Below are 20000 nucleotides of genomic sequence, written 5' to 3' on the forward strand. Positions count from 1 at the left end.
TCTCAAATCATAGACTATAATTGATATCTTGAAACAACAAACCTTTTCATCAGCCCCATCAACAAAGTTAAAAACCTAGTGGCCAAATAAGCTCTATTCCCCACTTGACCTTTAATAAGTGTTAGAAATGTAATTGTAGGATTTTCCATCAGTCAGGGTCAGGTTGCCCTCATTTTGAAGGTACTCTGAATGCCTGAAAAACAAGCTCTGTCCTTGTGTGTTCCAGAAAACATGGATCTTGTGCCCCTTTCAGTGGGCCTGTCCTTTTCCTCCTCTAAACATCATCGCTAAGAAGAGGAGGTAGTCAACCATTTCGGTGGGAAGCAGATATATGTAGAGTTGCTACCCACCTCAGCAAACCAAAACACAGGGGATGGATTTAAAGATTAACATTTTCCTGTGTCTAGAGTTTGGACCTACAGAAATACACCTAGGTCAGTGTGGCATAGTTGTTCAAATATCTTCCAGATTGTAAGCATTAGAAGACCATTTCTAAGAGAGATAAAAATATGTTTTGAGCAAAACCCCCGAGATTTTGTGATTCAATCAATTTGGAGAATTCTTGATCAATTAGAATTATGATTTTTTAAAAAAGATTTTTATTTATTTATTTGATGGGGGGTGGAGGGGAACACAAGCAGAGGGATTGGTAGAGGGAGAAGCAGGTTTCCCGCCAAGAAGGGAGTCTAATGTAGGGCTGGATTCTGGGACCCTGGGATCATGACCCAAGCCAAAGGCAGATACTTAATGACTGACCCACCCAGGTACCCCTGGATCGATTAGAATCGAGGACATTCCTTTACTGTAGGGTTTCTTGGAGTCTTCGATATGGTAATAAGCACTGATACTTCCTAAGAGGTTTATAGCATGTGAGGTATATCCAGATATATCTCAGTAGGAGAGCTATATATTTTCTTGTTTTTAAAATTTTTTTTCTACAACAGCTCATAAAATTCTGGAATACAGTTTGAGAAATGCAGACAAGCCTCACCCCTGCCTGCTTTTTTTGTGAAGTTCCTAAACATTGTTGAGAATTTCTCAACTCCAGAATTCTTAGTAGTATCTCTAGGGCTAGGTCAGGATTTGAATGGGCAGTGCCAAATAAGGAGAGATTTACTTGGCCTCGGTTTAGCTCTTGGAAAAATGTTTGGGGATTCCAGATGGCCTTGGGACCTTTGAAGCTGTAGCACCAAGCTGTGAGTGGCCTGGAATGGCCTATTTGGTGCAAGGTCTCTGCAGGTGTGGTATGAGATGAAGTGGGTTTCTAGAGGATATGCCAGCTGGTAGGAGCTCATTAGAGAAGAAGGAAGTTTCAAGAAGCAACGAGGGAGGGAAATGATTAATCTTTTGGTTTTCCCATTTTTATCCTCAAGTGTTTCTTTTTAAGGGAATTTTCTTATAATGTTTGTTCTTTTATAGTTTTCACTTTTTCCCCCTCCAAGTTCCTTAATTTATTAGTTTTTGTACCACCACCAACAGAATTAAGCTCTACATCTCATACCATGATTCACTGAGACCAAGACTTATGGTTCAGGAGTATGTAGAGTGATATGTATGTATGTATGTATATATATATGTATTTAAATTCAATTAGCCAACATCTAGTATACCCTTAGTTTCAGATGTAGAGTTCAGTAAATTCATCTTTTGCAGAGTGGCTGGCTTCTAATTATGTAAGGAAAAGTATAAATTGGGAACATGGAGCCACATTGGCATGCTGCACCAAACACGGCTTGGTCTAGATGCAAGGCATGCATGAGGGTCTGGTTTAGTAGGGACCCTCAAAAGCACCCACATAAAGACCATTCCTAAAAAAGGAAACTCCTTATAATATTTGGGCCAGATGATTCCCATAGTTACTACACTAATTTGAAAAAAACATGAGTCAGATGAACAGAAATTACTCAGGTTAAATTAACATGAGTATGACTTTAAACAAGTAAACATTTTTTTTTAACTCTTTGAATTTGTTGGCCTGTATTTCTATTTATTATTTTAGTAATTTAATGATAATTCCATAATTCCACTGTGCCATAGTATTTTTTAAAAAAGGTGGAGGGATTTCATGTAAGGAATGATAGGAAGAAATTCCTGCCAACGGGACATAATGGTAGCCCGTATTTTTCTATGTATTTGCCCAAATCAAGGTTTTTTGCTTTTTAGTTCATCTTAATGTATGAGGAACTATCCTTAGGAGAACTCTGAAAAATTTACTAATCATATTAATGTATCATCAAAAGAATACCAAAAGAAACAAATTCCTGGCTGTTTATGAGCTGTCTCTGGTAATGTAATTTAGCTTGAGATCAAAGGTTAAGTGTCTCTCACTAGAGGAGAGAAGTAATCACTTCCATTATGTGTATTTTTTGGAGTGTTTTTATTGTTAATACAAAATGAAATGGACTCCCCACCCCTCCCTACAAACCATAAATAGTTGCATACGGGCAACCAAAGCACATTGTAAGAGTCAATTATAAAGTTCTCATGGTCTCCAGAGTTCAAATGCAATTTTATCATTTTAATTAGCAATTTATTCTTTTACCAGGCATCACACTGCCGCCCCCCCACACCCCCGATTTACAGTGGAATAGGGAGACATTAGCTCTTCAAGGTCACTCAGTACCTATCTGCCTTTATTCATGTTGGCAGTGGTTGGGGCCTAGGAAAGGCAGCCCCCCCTGTTTCTGAGCCCAGGCCAGAGGATCAAGCCCAAGCCAGCTGAGATCTGCATGTGGCAGCTGTTTACTAACTATTCAGCACTTTAAAGCTTCAAAACTCTCTCTGTGGTTGAGTTCCTTTTTTAGAGTCAGGGAGAGATGGACATTAATGCTGAATTACTATCATCAACCAACCTTCTTTATTAACTTTTCTCCTCCATTAGGAAATCAAGAAACTGTGTCCCTGGAAATCCAACTGGTTTTTCTAGTGCTGGAGAACTAGCAGATGTGACCAGCGTGCTGGCAATGTGGAGCTAGGACCTAGGTTAGTGACTGTGGAGGGGCTCTTTTAATGACAGGCCGGCAGCATGCCGGGATGAAGCCAGGACCCCAGATCATTTTCAGAGCTCTTCCACTGTTTGGTTTGGGCATCTGGGTTTCTCAATATAAAAGCCATTATATTTATGTGCACAGCCAATCCCAAGGAGCAAACACGAGGCAAACTGTAGTTTTTAACACCACCTGATTTTTTTCTTTCCTACATACACTAATTTGCATGTTGAAGAAATACAAAATATTTCATTATACTGTGCACAGGCAGAAACTTGTCAGCAAACCTATTATATGAAGGCAATCACTGCATAGGTGCGTGTCAGTGAGATGAGTGGTGTGGCTGCTTGCTGAATATGATTCGAGAAAGAGAAAGGGCAAGTCAGATATCCAGGGCACAGGACTCTGGGTGATTTGGTACATGCTTGTACTCAGGGTCATGAAATATCTGTGATTTCACAGCTGAAGTGTCCCAATACATTTAAGACAGAAATATTTCCTCCACTGAAAACTTGTTTATCTGAAAAGGACAAAAGGGAATAATTGTTGGGCGAGGAGGCTGTTAGGAGGAGCGCTTCCTCTTTGCCTCTCGACTGGTTGGCGCCCAGGGTCCGTACCGTACTGCCTGTGTCAGCGGCCAGTGTGAGCTGCCGATGGCTTACAAACTGTCTGATCTCCTCGGAGGGGCAAGCTACCACAGGAAGTAGGGAGAGATGACCAGACTGGCCTCATGGCTCCCAGGATGAAGGATTCTTCTGGCACTCTTCATTCTGTAATGTCTGTGGTGAGAAGAAGGGGGTAGGGGGTCCTGTGTGGGGGCCTCATGAAGCAATCACACCCTCCCCACGAATGGATGAGGACTCTGCTTTCTAAAGAATGTTAAGTCATAATACACAATTAGGAAAATGATTGTGCCATCACGTCAAACAAAATAGGGGGAAGCTGGAAGTAGGACTCTAGACATGCCAGTCTGTGGAGCTAGGGAGGTGAGGGGCTGGAGTGGCAGGCTCATTGTGGTTGGCCACTGAGGCCCAGAGAAGGGAAGCAGCTGATGCAGAGAAGCTCAGGGGGCTGAGTCCAGGGGATAGTTTGGACTGAGGGTGATGAAGAAGAGGGAAGATTCCATCCAAAGCTGTGTTGATATATGTTGGGCCCGGAGCAAACAGGAATCTGTTTCTCTAGGAGAAATGGAAATAATGTAGCCAGGAGCTGACAGGTAGATGGAGAAGGAGGTAACTCAGTATGATCTCAAGAGGAGTTGTGGGGTGGGCCGTCGTGTGTGAGAGAGACCGAGAGACACTGAGAGTTCCTGCAAATGATGGTTGAACATCTTAAATGCGTGTCAAGATATTGAGATGTGTGCATTTGTATCATTCTCTATAGATGAGTATCCTGAGATGGACTTGAATTTTAAAACAAGCAGGAGTGCTTTACGGTGCTCAACTGTGAGTACGTCATTGTCATAGACAGGGCTGGGAAAGTTTGCCCCAGAAGTCAAAACCGGGGGTGCACAAGTTCCCACCCTCTTCCTGTTTCCTATGGGATGGCAGGACAAAGTTCCCGAGAGAGAAGCATGGTGGTCCCCTAGAGTGGAGCCTGGTAGGGGGAATGGAGCTTCTGTGCAGAGGTCCTCGGGAGATGCTGAGTCTCTTCCTGAACTCACTTGCTGGATTTGATAGCCAGTGGAGGGAGGCAGCCTGTGGGGTCCTACATACACCATCCTAGAACCATCTGGCCTCAACAGGGAGCTGGGGTCTGAGCAGTTCACACAACTGGAAGAATTTAAGTAAAGCTCCACGGGCAGCCAGGGGTCCCAGACCCAGAAGGACAAACCTGCTGGATTGGGAACAGGAACTTACTGAAAAGCCTGTCCTCGGGGCCCTTGCCACTGGGGTTGAGAGGAAGGACAGGCAAGAGAAAGGTAGTCTCTCCCTCCTGTAGCCACTCAGGATCCAGGCAGCTCACCTGGACAGTAAGCAGCAACAGGGTAAGAAGACAGAGGACAGGGACCCAAGTCTTAGAAAAGAGAACTAGATGGGAATTTGGTTTTAGAAATAAATGGACAAAGGGAAGTAAGGGTCATTTGGTGTCCAAAATTCTGCAAAGGTAGACTCAACCCCAGCTTCTGAATGGGCAAAGTCTGATGATGCCAACTGGTCCAATGACCTTTTGGGGGAAGAGAAGGATTACGAAGGAGGATAGGAGTTCAGGCACATTACAGGATGAGAAATCTCTTATACCAGCTTCCTGGTCTTTGGAATGGTGTGGAGGCTGTGGCTCAGGATCCCTAGAAATGGCCAGTCCCCGGGGTGCATGTTTGGAGGTGTCCTGACAAGGAATCAGAACTCTGTCAGTGAGAGCCTTTGATTCACGGGCTTGGAGTTTTATCACATTCTCTTCAAATACTTGGGACGTTTGTAAGGTTATAGTTTGGGGACATAGACGAGAAGAGCAGAAAACACGAGAATATTTTAAAAGACAAAGAAGTGGGACTGGTAGGGAATTTTCCACAGAAAACGAGATAGAAATTGCCAGAACGGCTTTAAGTGCGAGAAGATGTCCTGAAATCCGCTGAAGAAGTGGACGTGTGGGGGAGACACATGTTCAGAGGACCGTGAAGGGCAGTTTTTCATTTGGGTAAATCCCGGTTTTCTTGAAATGTAGCGGCGACAATGCGTTCCAGCAAACACAGCACAGCCCATGTTTTCTCTCCCCCGTGAACTTATCTCGGCAGCCGCCAGGGGGAGACTCTACCCACCGGCTTTGAGGAGAGAGACCTCCCTGGGGAGTCCACGCGCGCTGCGCCAGACCAACTCCCGAGTTCGCCTTCACGGGCCGAGCCTCTCATCCTGACAGTTCCCAGAGCAGCAGGCATGGCTATATCTGGGCAATTATACCACTGGGAACATTACGGCTGCTTTGTAAAAGCGTAAGCACCCAGGAACAGATGCTTTAAAAAAATGTAACCACAAGACCGCAGTGACAGAAGTTAGGATTATGGGAGCTGAGTCACCTCACTGCGTATCTCCGCATCGCCTCTTCGTGGGGCCGTGGCTCCGCAGAGGCGCCCGAGAGGGCTGTGTGCTGGGTGCGAGGGACCCAGAAGGCTGGCAAGAGTGGCTTTGCACAGACACCAGGCTCCCTAGGGCCTGGGGAGGCAATTCTGTGTCTTGCTAAACAAAACATTATTATTTCGTGACTAAAAGAGAAATAGTCATTTTGAGAGTCCACTGCTAGGTGGACTTTTCAAGACAGGGCCACCTGGCTGGCTCAGCTGGTGGAGGGTGCGACTCTCAATCTCTGGGTCGCGAGTTCAAGCCTCACATTGGGTGCGATTACTTTAAAATCTTAAAAAAAACACAACCCCATCTCAAAACAACTTTGAATTAAAACCTCTGAGAGAACAGTGACTCATGCCCTTGTTCTTCAACCCAGTGGCCCACTGGGTCATTGGTGTCTTGCCTGGAGGGACATAGTTTTAATTTGAGCTTTATCTGTCTGTTACGGAGCTGATGTCATGGAGACCAGCTGAGATGCATGTCATTACAGGAAGAAAGAACAACACCTCTAGGATTTATTAATATTGGTCTCTAATGTCTTTGGGGTATTTTTGACAGGAGGCTCATGTAAAGAGAAAGTACATGAATACATGGAAAAGCAAACTGGGAAAAAGTGAGTGTCGATAATACTCTACTTCAGGTTCCAGAACTGGGTAATAAAGGACAAATGTGTGGGCCTTTAAGAAATTACTTATGTAGTTCAGTTCACAAAATGCAGAGTGGGAATAAGTTTCATAGACAGAAGTAAGAAATTCTGTTTTTTATTACAGAGAAATGCAGATAATTTGGTAGAGTTATTTTAATTTTTTGAGCCAAACAGATTTTGTTGGCGTGGTGATTTCAGCAAACCATCTGCAAGGCTATCTGAAAGGAATATAAAATAAATGAAGGGGTTATTTCAGTTTATTTTTTGGAAAGAAACATTGAAACTTTTCAGACTGCTTCTCCGGAAACTTCAAGGGCTGGGGTAAAGGCAGTTTTGTTCAGCTCTGTACACTTCCTGTACACCAGTATTTTACTCCTATGCCATTGCAGCTGGAATGAGTTTTTGTGTTTGTCTCTTGGATGTATCACACCTTGGTAGCCATTGTGTCTTCCTTTGTGAGAACCTGCTCTGCCTGATCTATTAGGAAAGGGGCATCAGAACACCTAATCCCAGATTCCAAATGCCATTTCAGCAGGGGGACCATATATCCCAGTGTAATTATTAATGGTGCCTTTTCCATTCTCCAAAGTGACCCTGTTTGAACGATGAATTAAATGCCCCCCGCATTTAATACCAGCCCCTAAACACGCTGGACGGTGCACACATTGGGACATTCCTTCTCCGTGTGCAGGAACAGCACAGCACTGATGTACCCAGTGGGCACAGGTTGCATCCTTTCCCTTCATCCTTCCTGGGAAGTTCACACACCAACAAGCCCTGGGGCAAAGACTGAAGATGATGGAAAACATGATCATCATTCTCTTACCCAAAGTGCTTGCAGGTATAAGGACCTAGCTGGGCTCTGAAAATGTACATGTTAGTGCCGAACGTTGAAGGGAAGGCCCGATAGAAGGGTGTACGAGGGACATCAGGGGACTTGTCAGGTAATGTCAGGACACAGGTGCAGAGGAGAATGGAAGAGAGGATGCAGTGGTTTGATGGAGATCCCAGAGCTGGTTCTCGTGTCAGAGGATGATGCTGACTTTCTTGGCCAGGGACAAAGAAGCAAGAAATGGTGGGAAATGAGGCAACACTAAAGTCATGTGTCCCTGCAGAAGAAAAGTTCCCTCAGTGAGAAGTTGGTGGATAGGTATTTAGAAGAATCCAGGGGAAGTTGGGACCACTGAGTTAGGAAATGGAGGGGAAAAAGGCATTCTGAGATGAAATTTAAGAGAAGACTTGAGCTCAGGAAGGGAGAGCTGACTGTCACCAGGGATTGCAGGAGACACTGTGGCTTATATGTGGGAATAAAATGGAGAAACAGGTTGTTAAAATCCTCATTAATTAGTAAGCCAAGATCTAGCATCTGTCTGCTTATGATTTATCTACCCATGTAAGTCTTCCTATCTGAAGACGGTTTTTGTCTCAGTATTTCATGACTTTGCAAGTTCTTTTGCCATAACCATGTGTCAGTCTGGGAGAAGGAAAGGAGAGAGACTGGTGTGTGGGTTTCCATCTTTGGAAGAGTTTGCTTTTGCTTTTGATGGAGGCAAAGAAAATGGACCCTCTCTTCGCTTTGCGCTTGTAACGATGCGTTGTCATCACTGACATAATTGTCTGTTCTACTGCACGGGTTGTGTGTTTTTGGAAGGTGAGAATCGTGTTTTATGTGAAGGCAAGGGCTATGTTTGTCTCACTGAAAGGGTCCCCTTCAAGTCCTTTGGTCATGTAAAAGAGGCCCAGGAATCAAGTCCTTCAAAAGCATCAATGCGGACGGCCACTTCAGCCACTTCGTGACATGGTGCTCAAGGCAGAGGGACCTCCAGGGGGATGGTCTCCTTTGAAATGCTGAATGACCTTGTTCCCTCTGTGAGAGTAGCAGAGACACTACTCTTTCTTTGTGCTTCCCACCTGAGAGACAGTATGGATCTGACACTGTAGAGCAAGGTCTTTAGAGCATCAGCTTGAGGATTATACGGGGTGGTCCTCACCTATTTTGTGTGAGGAGCATGGGGGAGTGGGCGAGCCATGGCTTGTCATCCAGCACTCGGGATTCTGCCCCACTGCCAGGATCCTTGGCGCTGCGGCACTGAAGGGGAGGACCTCTCCCCCAGTGCACATTCAGGAAGGGCAGAGGGCAATGGGACCTCTTCGAGGTGGGCATCTGGACTCATGTGGCTTTGAGTTTTGCTGCCTACTGTTCAATAAGAATGTACGCGATGAGGTAATCCAAAACTTAGGAATGGTGATGAAACAAAAGGATACAAAAGGACTTGGATGAACTTTCCTTGGAGAAGAAAAAAATCTCAAGAGCGCTCCTGACAGGACTCGGAGAGGGGCTCACCCTGGCCGCTCAGCAGTAACTCAGATGCAGCCTTCTCAAGCTTCCCGTTCTGCTTATCATCACATGGAAGAAAGGAGAGAGGAACCAGGTTTCTTTTAGTACAGAAGTGAGATCCCTGTCTTGGAGGTGGTTCTGTTTGAATCTACTTACTGAAGAGAATGGGATACAGGAAACTTACAAAGTCCATCTGCTTTAGTTAATTGCTCAACAGATATCTTTTAAGCCCTTATTATATGTTAGCCACGGGGTATAAAATAATGGGAATGCAGACAAAGCATCTCACCTCAAGGGGCCCACTGAAATACACATTTACAAATGATGGTAATTGCTATACAGGAAAACGACATATAAGTCAACTCAAATCCAAGTCTCAACCCAAATAAAATTAGAAAATTGCGGTATGGGGCACGGGGGTGGCTAGTGGTTTAAGCCTCTGCCTTTGGCTCAGGGCATGGTCTCAGGGTCCTGGGATCGAGCCCCACAGCATCGGGCTTTCTGTTCAGCAGGGAGCCTGCTTTCCCCTCTATCTCTGCCTGCCTCTCTGCCCACTTGTGATCTCTCTTTGTCAAATAAATAAGTAACATAAAAAAATTAAAAATAAGAGTTTAAAAAAAAATTGAGAATCGAGCAAACACTGTAAAAACTGAAAGTGTTGTGTTCCATGCTAGGCTGTGAGCTCCTCAGAGCAGAGATGATTTCTTATCCTGTTGGTGTTCCTAGCCCCAAACTTGGGTTTGGCCTAGAGGTGTTCAGTGTTTGCTGAACTGAAGAATTCGACGCTACTCGATTTTTTTTTCTCCTTCCCACTGCCTGCCATGCTTTGTTAATACAGACATCAGAAGCAAGCGGTGCGGGAATCCAGGGCCGTCTTCCTACCCAGATTAGGCCCAATCATGTGACCTAGAGCTGAGTCCTGAGGGCAGGGCCGGGGTAGCTTTGATGGAGTAAGGCTGAGAAAGTGGTAACAAGAAGTCCCTGGAGAGTTCCGGAAGAACGCAGAAATCTGAGACGTGGGAGGGGCCACACCCCGCAAGGCCTGTGCTGTATATCTGGTGATCTCGGCCCCTGGGGTGTAAGAAGGCAATACAAAAGTAAGTACAAAAGCCTACCCGGAGTTGTTTAAGGCACTAAAATACGGTAAAAGCCACATGACTAGGATGATAAACGCTACTACAGCCTCTTGCTTCACACAATGATTCCGGTGATTTTTTTTTTTTTTTTTAAGATTTTATTTATTTACTTGACAGGCAGAGATCACAAGTAGGCAGAGAGGCAGGCAGAGAGAAAGGAGGAAGCAGGCTCCCTGCTGAGCAGAGACCCTGATGCGGGGCTCCATCCCAGGACCCTGGGATCATGACCTGAGCGGGAGGCAGAGGCTTTAACCCACTGAGCCACCCAGGTGCCCCCCCACTTTTTTTGATTATAAAAGTGAGTCAGATCATATCTCTATGAATTATGAAAATCAAGTTAAAAAGTAACTGGGTGAATTGGCCTGTTCTTGAAATGTTTATGCCCAATTCATCTATTGGAACAAAAATGTAAAGGGAAACAGAAAAGAGAAATAGCTACTCAGGTGAGACTCTGATGAACCAGGCCCCTGAGGAGTGGTTCAAGTCGTCTCCACAGATGAGCAGCCGTGTTGAGTGTGGTCAGGAATAAGACATAAATTATCTCACTGCGGTTATGTAGTCTGGGGATAGTCTGTGGGGATGGTTGGAGGCCTTTTGGTAAGTTCACACTGGGCCTGGGTGTGTGTGTGGGGGGACGTGGGCAGAGCTGTGGGTTTCTGGCTAGAAGTTTTGGTTTTCATTCTGCTGTCCTCAAGGCTGAGCTTGCAAACCCAGAAGGAATGTTTACTAAATGGGGACTCTCACTGTGATTATTGCCCCCGCCCCCAGCCCCTCTGGAGACCCCCCCCCCCCACCTTCATCTCTTGACTGTTCTGCGGGGGCAGGGTGGGTGACAGCGTGGACTGCAGCAGGGGTCGGATTCGCAGCCTCTTGTAGTCTCCAGGAGGCTGGACTTTGTGGACCCCAAAGTGTAGGGTGTGGGGCTCATGCACTGGTCTCTGATTCGCCTGGGGTAGGGCCTCAGTCTCCCGACAGACCCAGGCTTCCCCCTGGGAAGTGTTAGATGGGGCTCCTGGTTCTCCCCTGTACCTAGTCACCTCCCCAGGGCTCTTCTTAGAGAAACATTTGACCACGCTATTTATTTTTTGTTCAAGCATAACTAACATCTGACCACTCTATTTGGTTCTGTTATTAAGAGCTGATTACTTTCTCCAAGTAATGAACAGGCTCTGGTTTTAAGCAGGTCTGTTAAAGGGAACCAAACTGGGTGTCACGGGGCAGGTGAGTGAGTGGCCCAGCTGACTACTGGCAAGGGCTCCTCACGTCACAAAACTGCCCCTCTAATCACTCCTTTATCCACTGTAGTTGAAATCATAGGGGTTTCCAGCAGAGACAATGGGAAGGCGAAGGAGGTGATGATAACAAGTTTGAGTTCAAGTGCTTATGTTACCACTGTTGGCAGCTTGCAGAACAATAAGCTGAAGCAGACACACCAAGATAGAAGCAATTCTGTCTAAACGAACTAATTATCTCTCAATCAGTCCACTAGTTTAAAAGCCAAATTTGTAAGATCATGAAGTAGTCCTATTGATAATCTTTTCCTTGTGGAGTTATCCTTTAGATGTGCTCAGATGGATGGGTGTGGGGTGGGTTGACAGAGCAGGGCGAGGATATAGTGAATACTTGCAAAAAATCCATTATTAGCATTTCAGACTGTTAATGATCTTTAATTAACACTCATACAACAGGATTTCTTGCAAAATTGGACATCGGCCATTGGAAGAACTCTATATGGGGCAGAACCCAAACTGCCACCAAGTACAATCAGGGTTAATTTTGAATCAAGGCGATGCTCCCATTTCTCTGCTGCCTGCTTCTTTCCCTACCCGTACGAGGCTTTATCAGCTGAGCTTGAGTTTGCACAGCTGCAACTGATTGAACTCCCCATCACCTTTTCCAGATCATTTACTAGGTACCTAAACTTACAAAAGCTGATACCAACCAGGCAAGCGAAAAGATCAGGAGCAAGGAATGATAAGAATGAGGACAGGGTAAATCCAAGATGAATGAGGTTGGAAGTCTGTGGACGCATAACTTAGATAATTGAGGTTTATGCAGTAATTGGAAAGATATCAAGTTGGAGGAGGCTTTGGTTGAAAAGGGAAGATGAGTAAACTTCTCAGTAGCTTGTTAGCAATTAGAAATAGGAGTATGTGCTAATTGCCTTTTAGGATGAGCTGAAGGCATGTGGTAGGGGATAGAAGCATGCTTGGTGGAGGGAGAGTGAGCGAATTGATGAATTATGCGTTCACTTAGAGTTCTATTCTCAAAACTCAGAGTTTGTTTTCATCATAACCTTCATAAGTATTTGGGGGTCCTTTCCCAGATAGGCAGTGTGACATGGGAGTGATACCAAACCACTCTGGTTGTGAAATAGAGCACGCAGAAGAACCCAGCAGCCTTGGGCGTTCAGTGGACACCCAAGGTTGGATGGACGTGCAGTTCAGAGGACCCATATTTGCTTCTGGCCCCTTCAGAAGAAGTGCCAGGAAGTAGCATTGATCCATCTGCCCATTTCATTAATGCTTCACCTATTTGCTTGGGCCTCTTCGTTAGCTTGTGTGCAAAGAGAGAAGCTAACATATGGGGAAATCCAAAAATAAAAGGTTTTGAGGAGGACTTACCATTTCAAGTTATATAGGAAAACACAAGCGAGCAAGTGGGGACACTATCAAGATTATGCCCTATTCTGAAACACCCAAATGCTTCTGGAGGTGTGTTAACATCAGAAATAGCTCCTTAATTAAGGGAGAACTTTATCTGAGAAGCACAAGTTTCTTAATCCCCTTAAAAAACCCCATTTTGATTCAGAACCAATTTGAGGGGAGAGAAGTGTGGGTGTCCTATTTAGTAATATAATCCTGTTAAGTCTTTTTTGGAAGCAAAACAAAGCCATGCATGATTTTCTAAGATAGTTAAAGGCCTCCCCATTGTGGAATTAAAAACCAAAGGAGTTCTCTTTGGAAAGATCATTACAAACTACTCGCGCAGGTTCAAACAGTCCATTGTTTTCCAAACAGAATCAGAGGTTGTGTATGATTGGATGGAGATACAACCCTGGAAGGCAGGCTCTGAATTACCTCGTATAATTACCATTACGGTTAATGGCAAACCCCTGATGCACAAGGGAGGAAATAAGCTTTGGTTTGCTTAGCATCTCTTGGTCGACATCCTCCTGTTACACATACTCAGTTGGAATGCCACAGCTCTACAAACAGGTATAAAGGTATTAACTAATGGAGGTGGGTTTTATTTTATTTTTAAGAGATTTATTTATTTTAGAGAGTGGGTGGGGGAAGGGAGGGACAGAAAGAGAGAGAAAGAGAGAGAGGGAAGCTGACTCCCCGCTGAGCTCAGAGCCTGATGCAGGATCCTGAGATCATGACCTGAGCTGAAATCAAGAGTCCAATGTGTGTGGGTTTTAAAATGGAGCAGACAACAAAGCAGATGGATGTTTTCTTTCATTCCTTAGATGAAGGCTTCATAATGCTCCTGAAGTATGTGTCCTCCAAGACCATGGCTGGAAAACGCCAGCTACAGTATTCTGGTCCATGCAGTGTGACCGTATGAATGAAGGAGCCCAGTCACTTGTTTCTGGGCTCTCATTCATGCTGTGTGCTGTCTGGTTTCAGAAGAACATACATGAGCAAGAAAGAATCCGTTAGCTTGCCTCTGTGCCCTTCCTAATGCTTCCCCTAGAGCTCTTGTGAGAATAGGTGAGAAATGATTAGGTGCCTTCGAGTTCTCTCTGGAAAAGAAGGGAAAGGAAAGGGGAAACACAGAAAAGGCAGGAAAGGCAGATGCAGCCGGTTAAGGTGGTCAACCTTCATTTCCACCAGAGGGCTGTGCAAAAAGTTTGCAAGAATCCCCAAAAGGCACTATCTTTGTTTTGTTGTTTTGGCTCTTCTCGTGAAGCGAGAGCTCCTCAGACTTTTTTAGTCCAAGTTTGTCAACATCACTTTCTTTCTCCATGAACGATGATGAATATTTTCCATGACTCTGCAGTCCCATTCAGCACTTCGCTTTGTCTACCTTCCACAGGGTTCTTCCCCTCCTAACAATACAGGTGGGCTGCCTACACTATCATATTAGATTGTGGCTGCAGCACAAATCTTTTCTGTCTCTGTAATTGCTTGGGGAGCTTTTCTGGCTGGAACACAAGTAAAAGCTGAAAGTGTGCCTCTGAGAGGTGAGCTCTGTCAGAGTAAGAGCTCCAAAGGCATGGATTTATGTTTTTAAAGATGCCATAAGCTGGTTTTAGGTAGCTTTATTCCTTTGTCCTCTGCTCCCTTCTCCTTGAACACCACCTGCAACTGTCGTTAGCAAATTAACTGCTTCTGACATCTGAAAGGAGAAAAGAAAAGCCTGCAAAATCTACAGAAACCTCACCTGCTACCACAAGAGAGTCAGCAAAAACGAAGATCTTCTTTTAAAGCTTTTTTCAGATTAAAAAAAAAAAACTTTATTGTTTTCGAATTCCTTTCTAGGAGATATTACATGCTTTGATAAATAACAACAATCACAAAGCAGCATCTTTTCGGAGATCATCTTTAGTTATTCGACCTAACTACAGAACCCAAGAGACTTCATTTAATCACGAAAACAAAAAGGCAGAGGGGGAAATCAGTGAGATCTGCTGTTGTTAGATATATTATTGTTTCCAATTAGGACCCTCACCATGAAATGTTAGTTGTTTTTTTTTTTGTTTTTGTTTTTGTGTTTTTTTTAAATAACGTTTCTTTTATTACAATAAAACAAGTTCACTACAGAATGTTTGGGAAAAAAGGGCACAAAGAAAAACCAAAACCAGATCTTGGTTTCAGTGCCAATGAGAACTACCATGTAACGTTCTGCTAAATTTCCCTTCAGTTCCGTGCACCGCCCCACCCCCCGACCCGGGAACAATTTCTTTTTTTTTTTTTTTTTTTTTTTTTTTTTTTTTTTTTAAGATTTTATTTATTTATTTATTTGACAGAGAGAAATCACAAGTAGATGGAGAGGCAGGCAGAGAGAGAGAGGGAAGCAGGCTCCCTGCTGAGCAGAGAGCCCGATGCGGGACTCGATCCCAGGACCCTGAGATCATGACCTGAGCCGAAGGCAGCGGCTTAACCCACTGAGCCACCCAGGCGCCCCCGGGAACAATTTCTTGACATAGTTCTAGATAATGTGTATATGTTTGGGTGTACATATACACATATACAATTTTGAAGAGGGCTTCAAGGTGCCATAGATTTTTTTAGCTTAATATAGTATCAGAAGTTCTCTCCCTCTGTATTATTTTAAACTCTTTCTAAATACAATTTTTACAGTTGGCTCAAGAATTCCATTGAAGTGGAGGCTCCGCCATTTGACCTTCCCTCTACCCACAGACACTCAGCACCCACAAAGGTAGGTGAACTCCTTCACCATCCTAATTAACGCTACGGGCCCCATCTTTGTTTGTAAGCTTTTCTGCCTCAGGTTATTTCTGAGGAACAGTTTCATGGAAGGGAATTAGAAGTAAAAAAAGAAAAAGAAAAGAACATTTGAAATGTTTGTAGACATGTCAACACACAGTTGGATGGGTTCAAGGAAAGGAGTTCTGCTGTTTTGGGTCTTAAATGGAGATTCAAAATAGGAAGGGATCCTGGTTTCCAGCAGCTTAAGAACTTGTCAGTATTTTTTCTGGCCTTTCATAATACTCTAGTGATTCTGGAGATGAAGAATATGATGGATTTTTTTTTTTTTATGATGCATTTTAGGAGAAAGCAACCCCCCCCCCCCAACAAAACAAAGCAAAACAAGCCCCAAAGACCACCAAATTTTGATATATATCCTAAGTTTTCTCGTGTTATAATAGTCATGGCAGAAATGTGATAAGCAGTCCTTAAAGTCCTCTTACTCAGATATTCACAGATTAAACAGAGCCCTGAGACCACGTCAAGACAATTAGCATGATTTCCTCATTTACAGACACGAGAAGGGAAAGGTAGGGATGTAACCTCTGTGCGACTTTGGCTGGAAGGTGCGGGGAGAAAGAACACAAGGTGGGATGAACAGTCAGAGAATAAAGTGGAGGCCTTTACTTGTAGAAGTTAATGTTTATCACCATCCTTGATTCTTACTGCCTTTCCTCAAATAAGAAATTATTGAAACTTCATTTCTCAAAATGGTATCGGGGAGACATGTGACTGTCCCACTCTCTGTAAAATGAAGTGGTTTATTTTCAGGTGGATGAGAAAAAAGAAAAGAACTTTCTGCTTCTGTGGAGGTGTTAGAATCATCCCAGAAATTTAAGCATTAATTGAGGCAGAAAATTTCCCGAGGCAATCCAGCATTCTCATCTATCAATCATTTATCAACAAATATTCACGACACAGTTCTTCCTGTGTGAGAACTGGAGGTTTGTGTTTCAATGGCGAATGGCCAAAACATTGCAAAGCTATAAATTAAGTGGCATTTAAACTCTCTTTAACCCATTGTTTGCGTCACTTAAGGTACTCACAGATCTTGTATAAGAGTAGTAGAGACTTCAAGATAGCTACTTGGCTGAAGTCAAGAGCTTTCATTCATTTTGATGTAAGCAATTTAAGAAATATTAAGGGCTTTGAGTTTCTTTTTCTGATAGTTGTATTTCAAGTAACTAATTCTTAAGTGAAAAGAAGGTTACTTTTTGGGGCGCCTGGGTGGCTCAGTCATGACCTTGGTTTTGGCTTAGTTCATGATCTCAGTGGTTGAGATCGAGTCTGCTTTGGGCAACACACTTAGGAGGGAGTCTGCTTGAGATTCTCTCCCTTTCCTCTGCCTTTCTTCCTGCTTGTTCTCTCTTTCTCTCTAAAAGTAATTTTTTTTTAAAAGAAAGTTATTTTGTGTAAATTTTACCTGGATTTATCAACATTCTTTTTATTTAATGGAATATGATAAATGCGTCATCAGTAAAACTTGATATGGCAGCCATCTGACAAACACAAGGCAATTCCATAAGCTCTAAAAACAGAATGTCTGGTATTAGCATTATTTAAGACAAGTTGTACTATATTAAAGGTCATCTGTGACTTGATCTGCCAATGAAGTCATCCTAGATTATTTGAAGGACAATGGGTACGGATGTCCTTGAGGATTCTTTGTTTTTTTCCTTTTCTAAATCAAGATTGTTGAGTTTTTGTTTTGAGTACTCAGGTATTTTAAAGGAGTATAAAATTTAGCCTGTAAATTGCTGAGTGGTGAGAAATAATACTTGGACAGGATTAGGAAAGAAGATAATGGACTCTGATACTGATAAGAGGCACTATATACAGGATGTAGTAGCTAAATGTAACTTTGGGTTGTCTCCTGTTTGTGAAAGTTGGGTCACATTAGGTGGGGCAACACACACACACAATTGTTTTTGTGTAACCATACCTGCCTACCCACATCCTCTTCTAAGGAAACCACCCTGCTCAGATCACTCATTGGAGTCATGGCTACTGTGTCCTGCAGTCCCAGAAAAATGGGAGAAGGGAGGCGGGGGTGAAAAAAACAGTCATAAATAATGGCTGACAATTTCTCAAATTGGGCAGTTTGACAAAATAATAGGGTAACTACAATTGACTTTCCCTCTCCTCTGAAATTTCCTAAATTATGTTTGACATTTGAAGCACAAAGTATAACATTGTGGGATATGACTCACAATGTCTGTGGGTAAACTATTTAAGATGATTATATTATAAATGGGAGAGGGCAAAGGTACCAGAAGGGAGTAAAGTTTTTATTCCTTAAACTGATAAAACGTAAACAACTGTAGATCTTGGTGGTTGTGGAATAGTTCTGTGTCTTTTACAGTGATGGCATGAATCTACCGGTGAATAAAATATGAACTATCCATGTATTGCACCATGGGCAGTTTCCTGGTTTTGATCTAGTATTATAGTTATATAAGATGTAACTGTTGGGGAGAAACTGAGTGAGGAGTATATAAAATACTTCTTTGTACTACTTTTGTAATTTCTTGTAAATCTACGAAAAGTTAAAAATGCTGATAGAAAGAAGTTCTTTGAAAATGATGCGAACTGTCTCATTATGATTATTTGGCCATAATCAACATTTCAGAAGAGAGAAGTTTTTCAGAAGCAAAGTAGCAGATGACGCATCAATTTTCCTTAAATTTTAAAAATTGTGGGAATAATATGTGACAGAATAAGAATATCACCTAGAAAAGAAATTCAACGTTGGCCTTTAAGAGACAGGATGACAGTCCTATCCAGAAATTAATGAATTTCTGTGTTGGTCACAGCTCTTGTCAGTGTATGTAATGTATGAAATTGGCTAAGCAAAGTTAATTTTAGTAATTATGTATCCCCTGAAACCATAAGACCATAACACACTCTTTGAGATAATTTAGACGAGTTAGTTTCTTCTTTAAGTTAAATGAAAGGTTATTAGAATTCTCAAACACTGATAATTTTTCTTTTTTGCATTTTTTTTTTCTACCGGTTACTTACGTGTTGGTAGAATTTGTCGTAAGACACCAGCAGATGGCAAAGAGAGCTTTCAGAATGCTAATAGGTACAAAATCATTGGCTCATCATTACAATGTATATAAGATTGTTTCTTATTTGCCAATACAGTAAAGTCATGGTACTATTCATTTTGATCTGTTTCTAAATAAAGACACTTGGTAGCATATACAAGTTGTACTGAAAGCTTGACTGAATTGCAGTAGCAAGAGTAATAGAGAAACATAAACCTCTGCTCCTGGGGGCACCCGAGTGGCTCAGTGGGTTAAGCCTCTGCCTTCTGCCCAGGTCATGTTCTCAGGGTCCTGGGATGGAGCCCTGCCTCAGGCACTCTGCTGAGCAGGGAGCCTGTTTCTTTTCTTCTCTCTTTGTCTGCCTCTCTGCCTACTTGTGATCTCTCTTTCTCTGTCAAACAAACAAACAAACAAACAACAACAAAAAAACCCCCCTCTGCTCTTAGATTTACCACCTGGAGCTAAATAATGCCACCAAAATGTGTAAGTCATCCGGCTGTCAGCATTAATTACAATAAGGTTTTCAATGGCTACTATGTTGCTATATTTGTTAAAGTTTAATATGAATTGGATCAGAAAACTCTGGACTATTATAAAGGCTTTTAAAAATGGCAATTTCATTAATATACCTCCATGGGCACTGTTTTATAACTAAAGATAAAGAAGTGCATTGTTACGTTCTACATTGTTGTGTCATTAGTATTTTTGAGAAATTTCCCATTTCATAAATACTCATTTTAGAGGAATCCAATTTTCTAAATTGTGTTTTCTGACTGCCTTTTGTAACTGAGTTACCAATAATGACAATTCATTCAAAAGACCAGTTGGATCAGGATTACATTGTTGTAGTACTTCTGTCCAGCTTTACTGAGATAAAATTGACATATAACTGTTAGGCTAAGCAGAAAAAATACTATCTCTTCTCATTTTATCAGCTTCAGCACAGAATTTACCACCTACTCAGTTCGTAGAGCAGTTTACACAAGTTGGCAAAAGTTCTTTCTTCTATTCAGTGCTGTCTGACAACACTAGAATTAGATCAAGAGATTGAATATTTGATCTTCTAAATCTGTCATAATGTAAAAATGACAAAGCATAATATGGGATTTTTAACCCAGAAGATTTTTCTTAGGCTTTTTCTCTATCCATTTCATTCATTCATTCATTCATTCATTCATTCATTCATTTTTAGAGAGGGAAGAGGAGAGGGACAGAGGGTAGAAAGAAGACGAATCTTAAGCAGGCTTCACACCCATCCCGACATGGAGCTCCATCTCCCAACCCTCTGAGATCATGTCCTGAACTGAAATCAAGAGTTGGACATTATCCATTTTAATTGCTACTTC

At 42.7% G+C, this 20000-nt stretch overlaps 1 protein-coding gene and 1 long non-coding RNA gene across 18 annotated transcripts in view; one reads left to right on the forward strand and one right to left on the reverse strand.

Moving 5' to 3' along the window:
- DLGAP1 (DLG associated protein 1) overlaps positions 1–20000 on the reverse strand; it is an 889418-nt gene that overhangs the window by 140526 nt on the left and 728892 nt on the right. The window lies entirely within an intron of this gene.
- Positions 1–20000, forward strand: part of LOC131811672 (uncharacterized) — a 365766-nt gene that overhangs the window by 18137 nt on the left and 327629 nt on the right. Inside the window, exon 2 of the long non-coding RNA XR_009346068.1 lies at positions 15476–15554. This is a non-coding gene — a long non-coding RNA (uncharacterized LOC131811672). The remainder of the gene's footprint in view (positions 1–15475; positions 15555–20000) is intronic.

This window comes from Mustela lutreola, chromosome 11 (assembly GCF_030435805.1).
Source record: "Mustela lutreola isolate mMusLut2 chromosome 11, mMusLut2.pri, whole genome shotgun sequence".
Lineage (NCBI taxonomy): Eukaryota > Metazoa > Chordata > Mammalia > Carnivora > Mustelidae > Mustela > Mustela lutreola.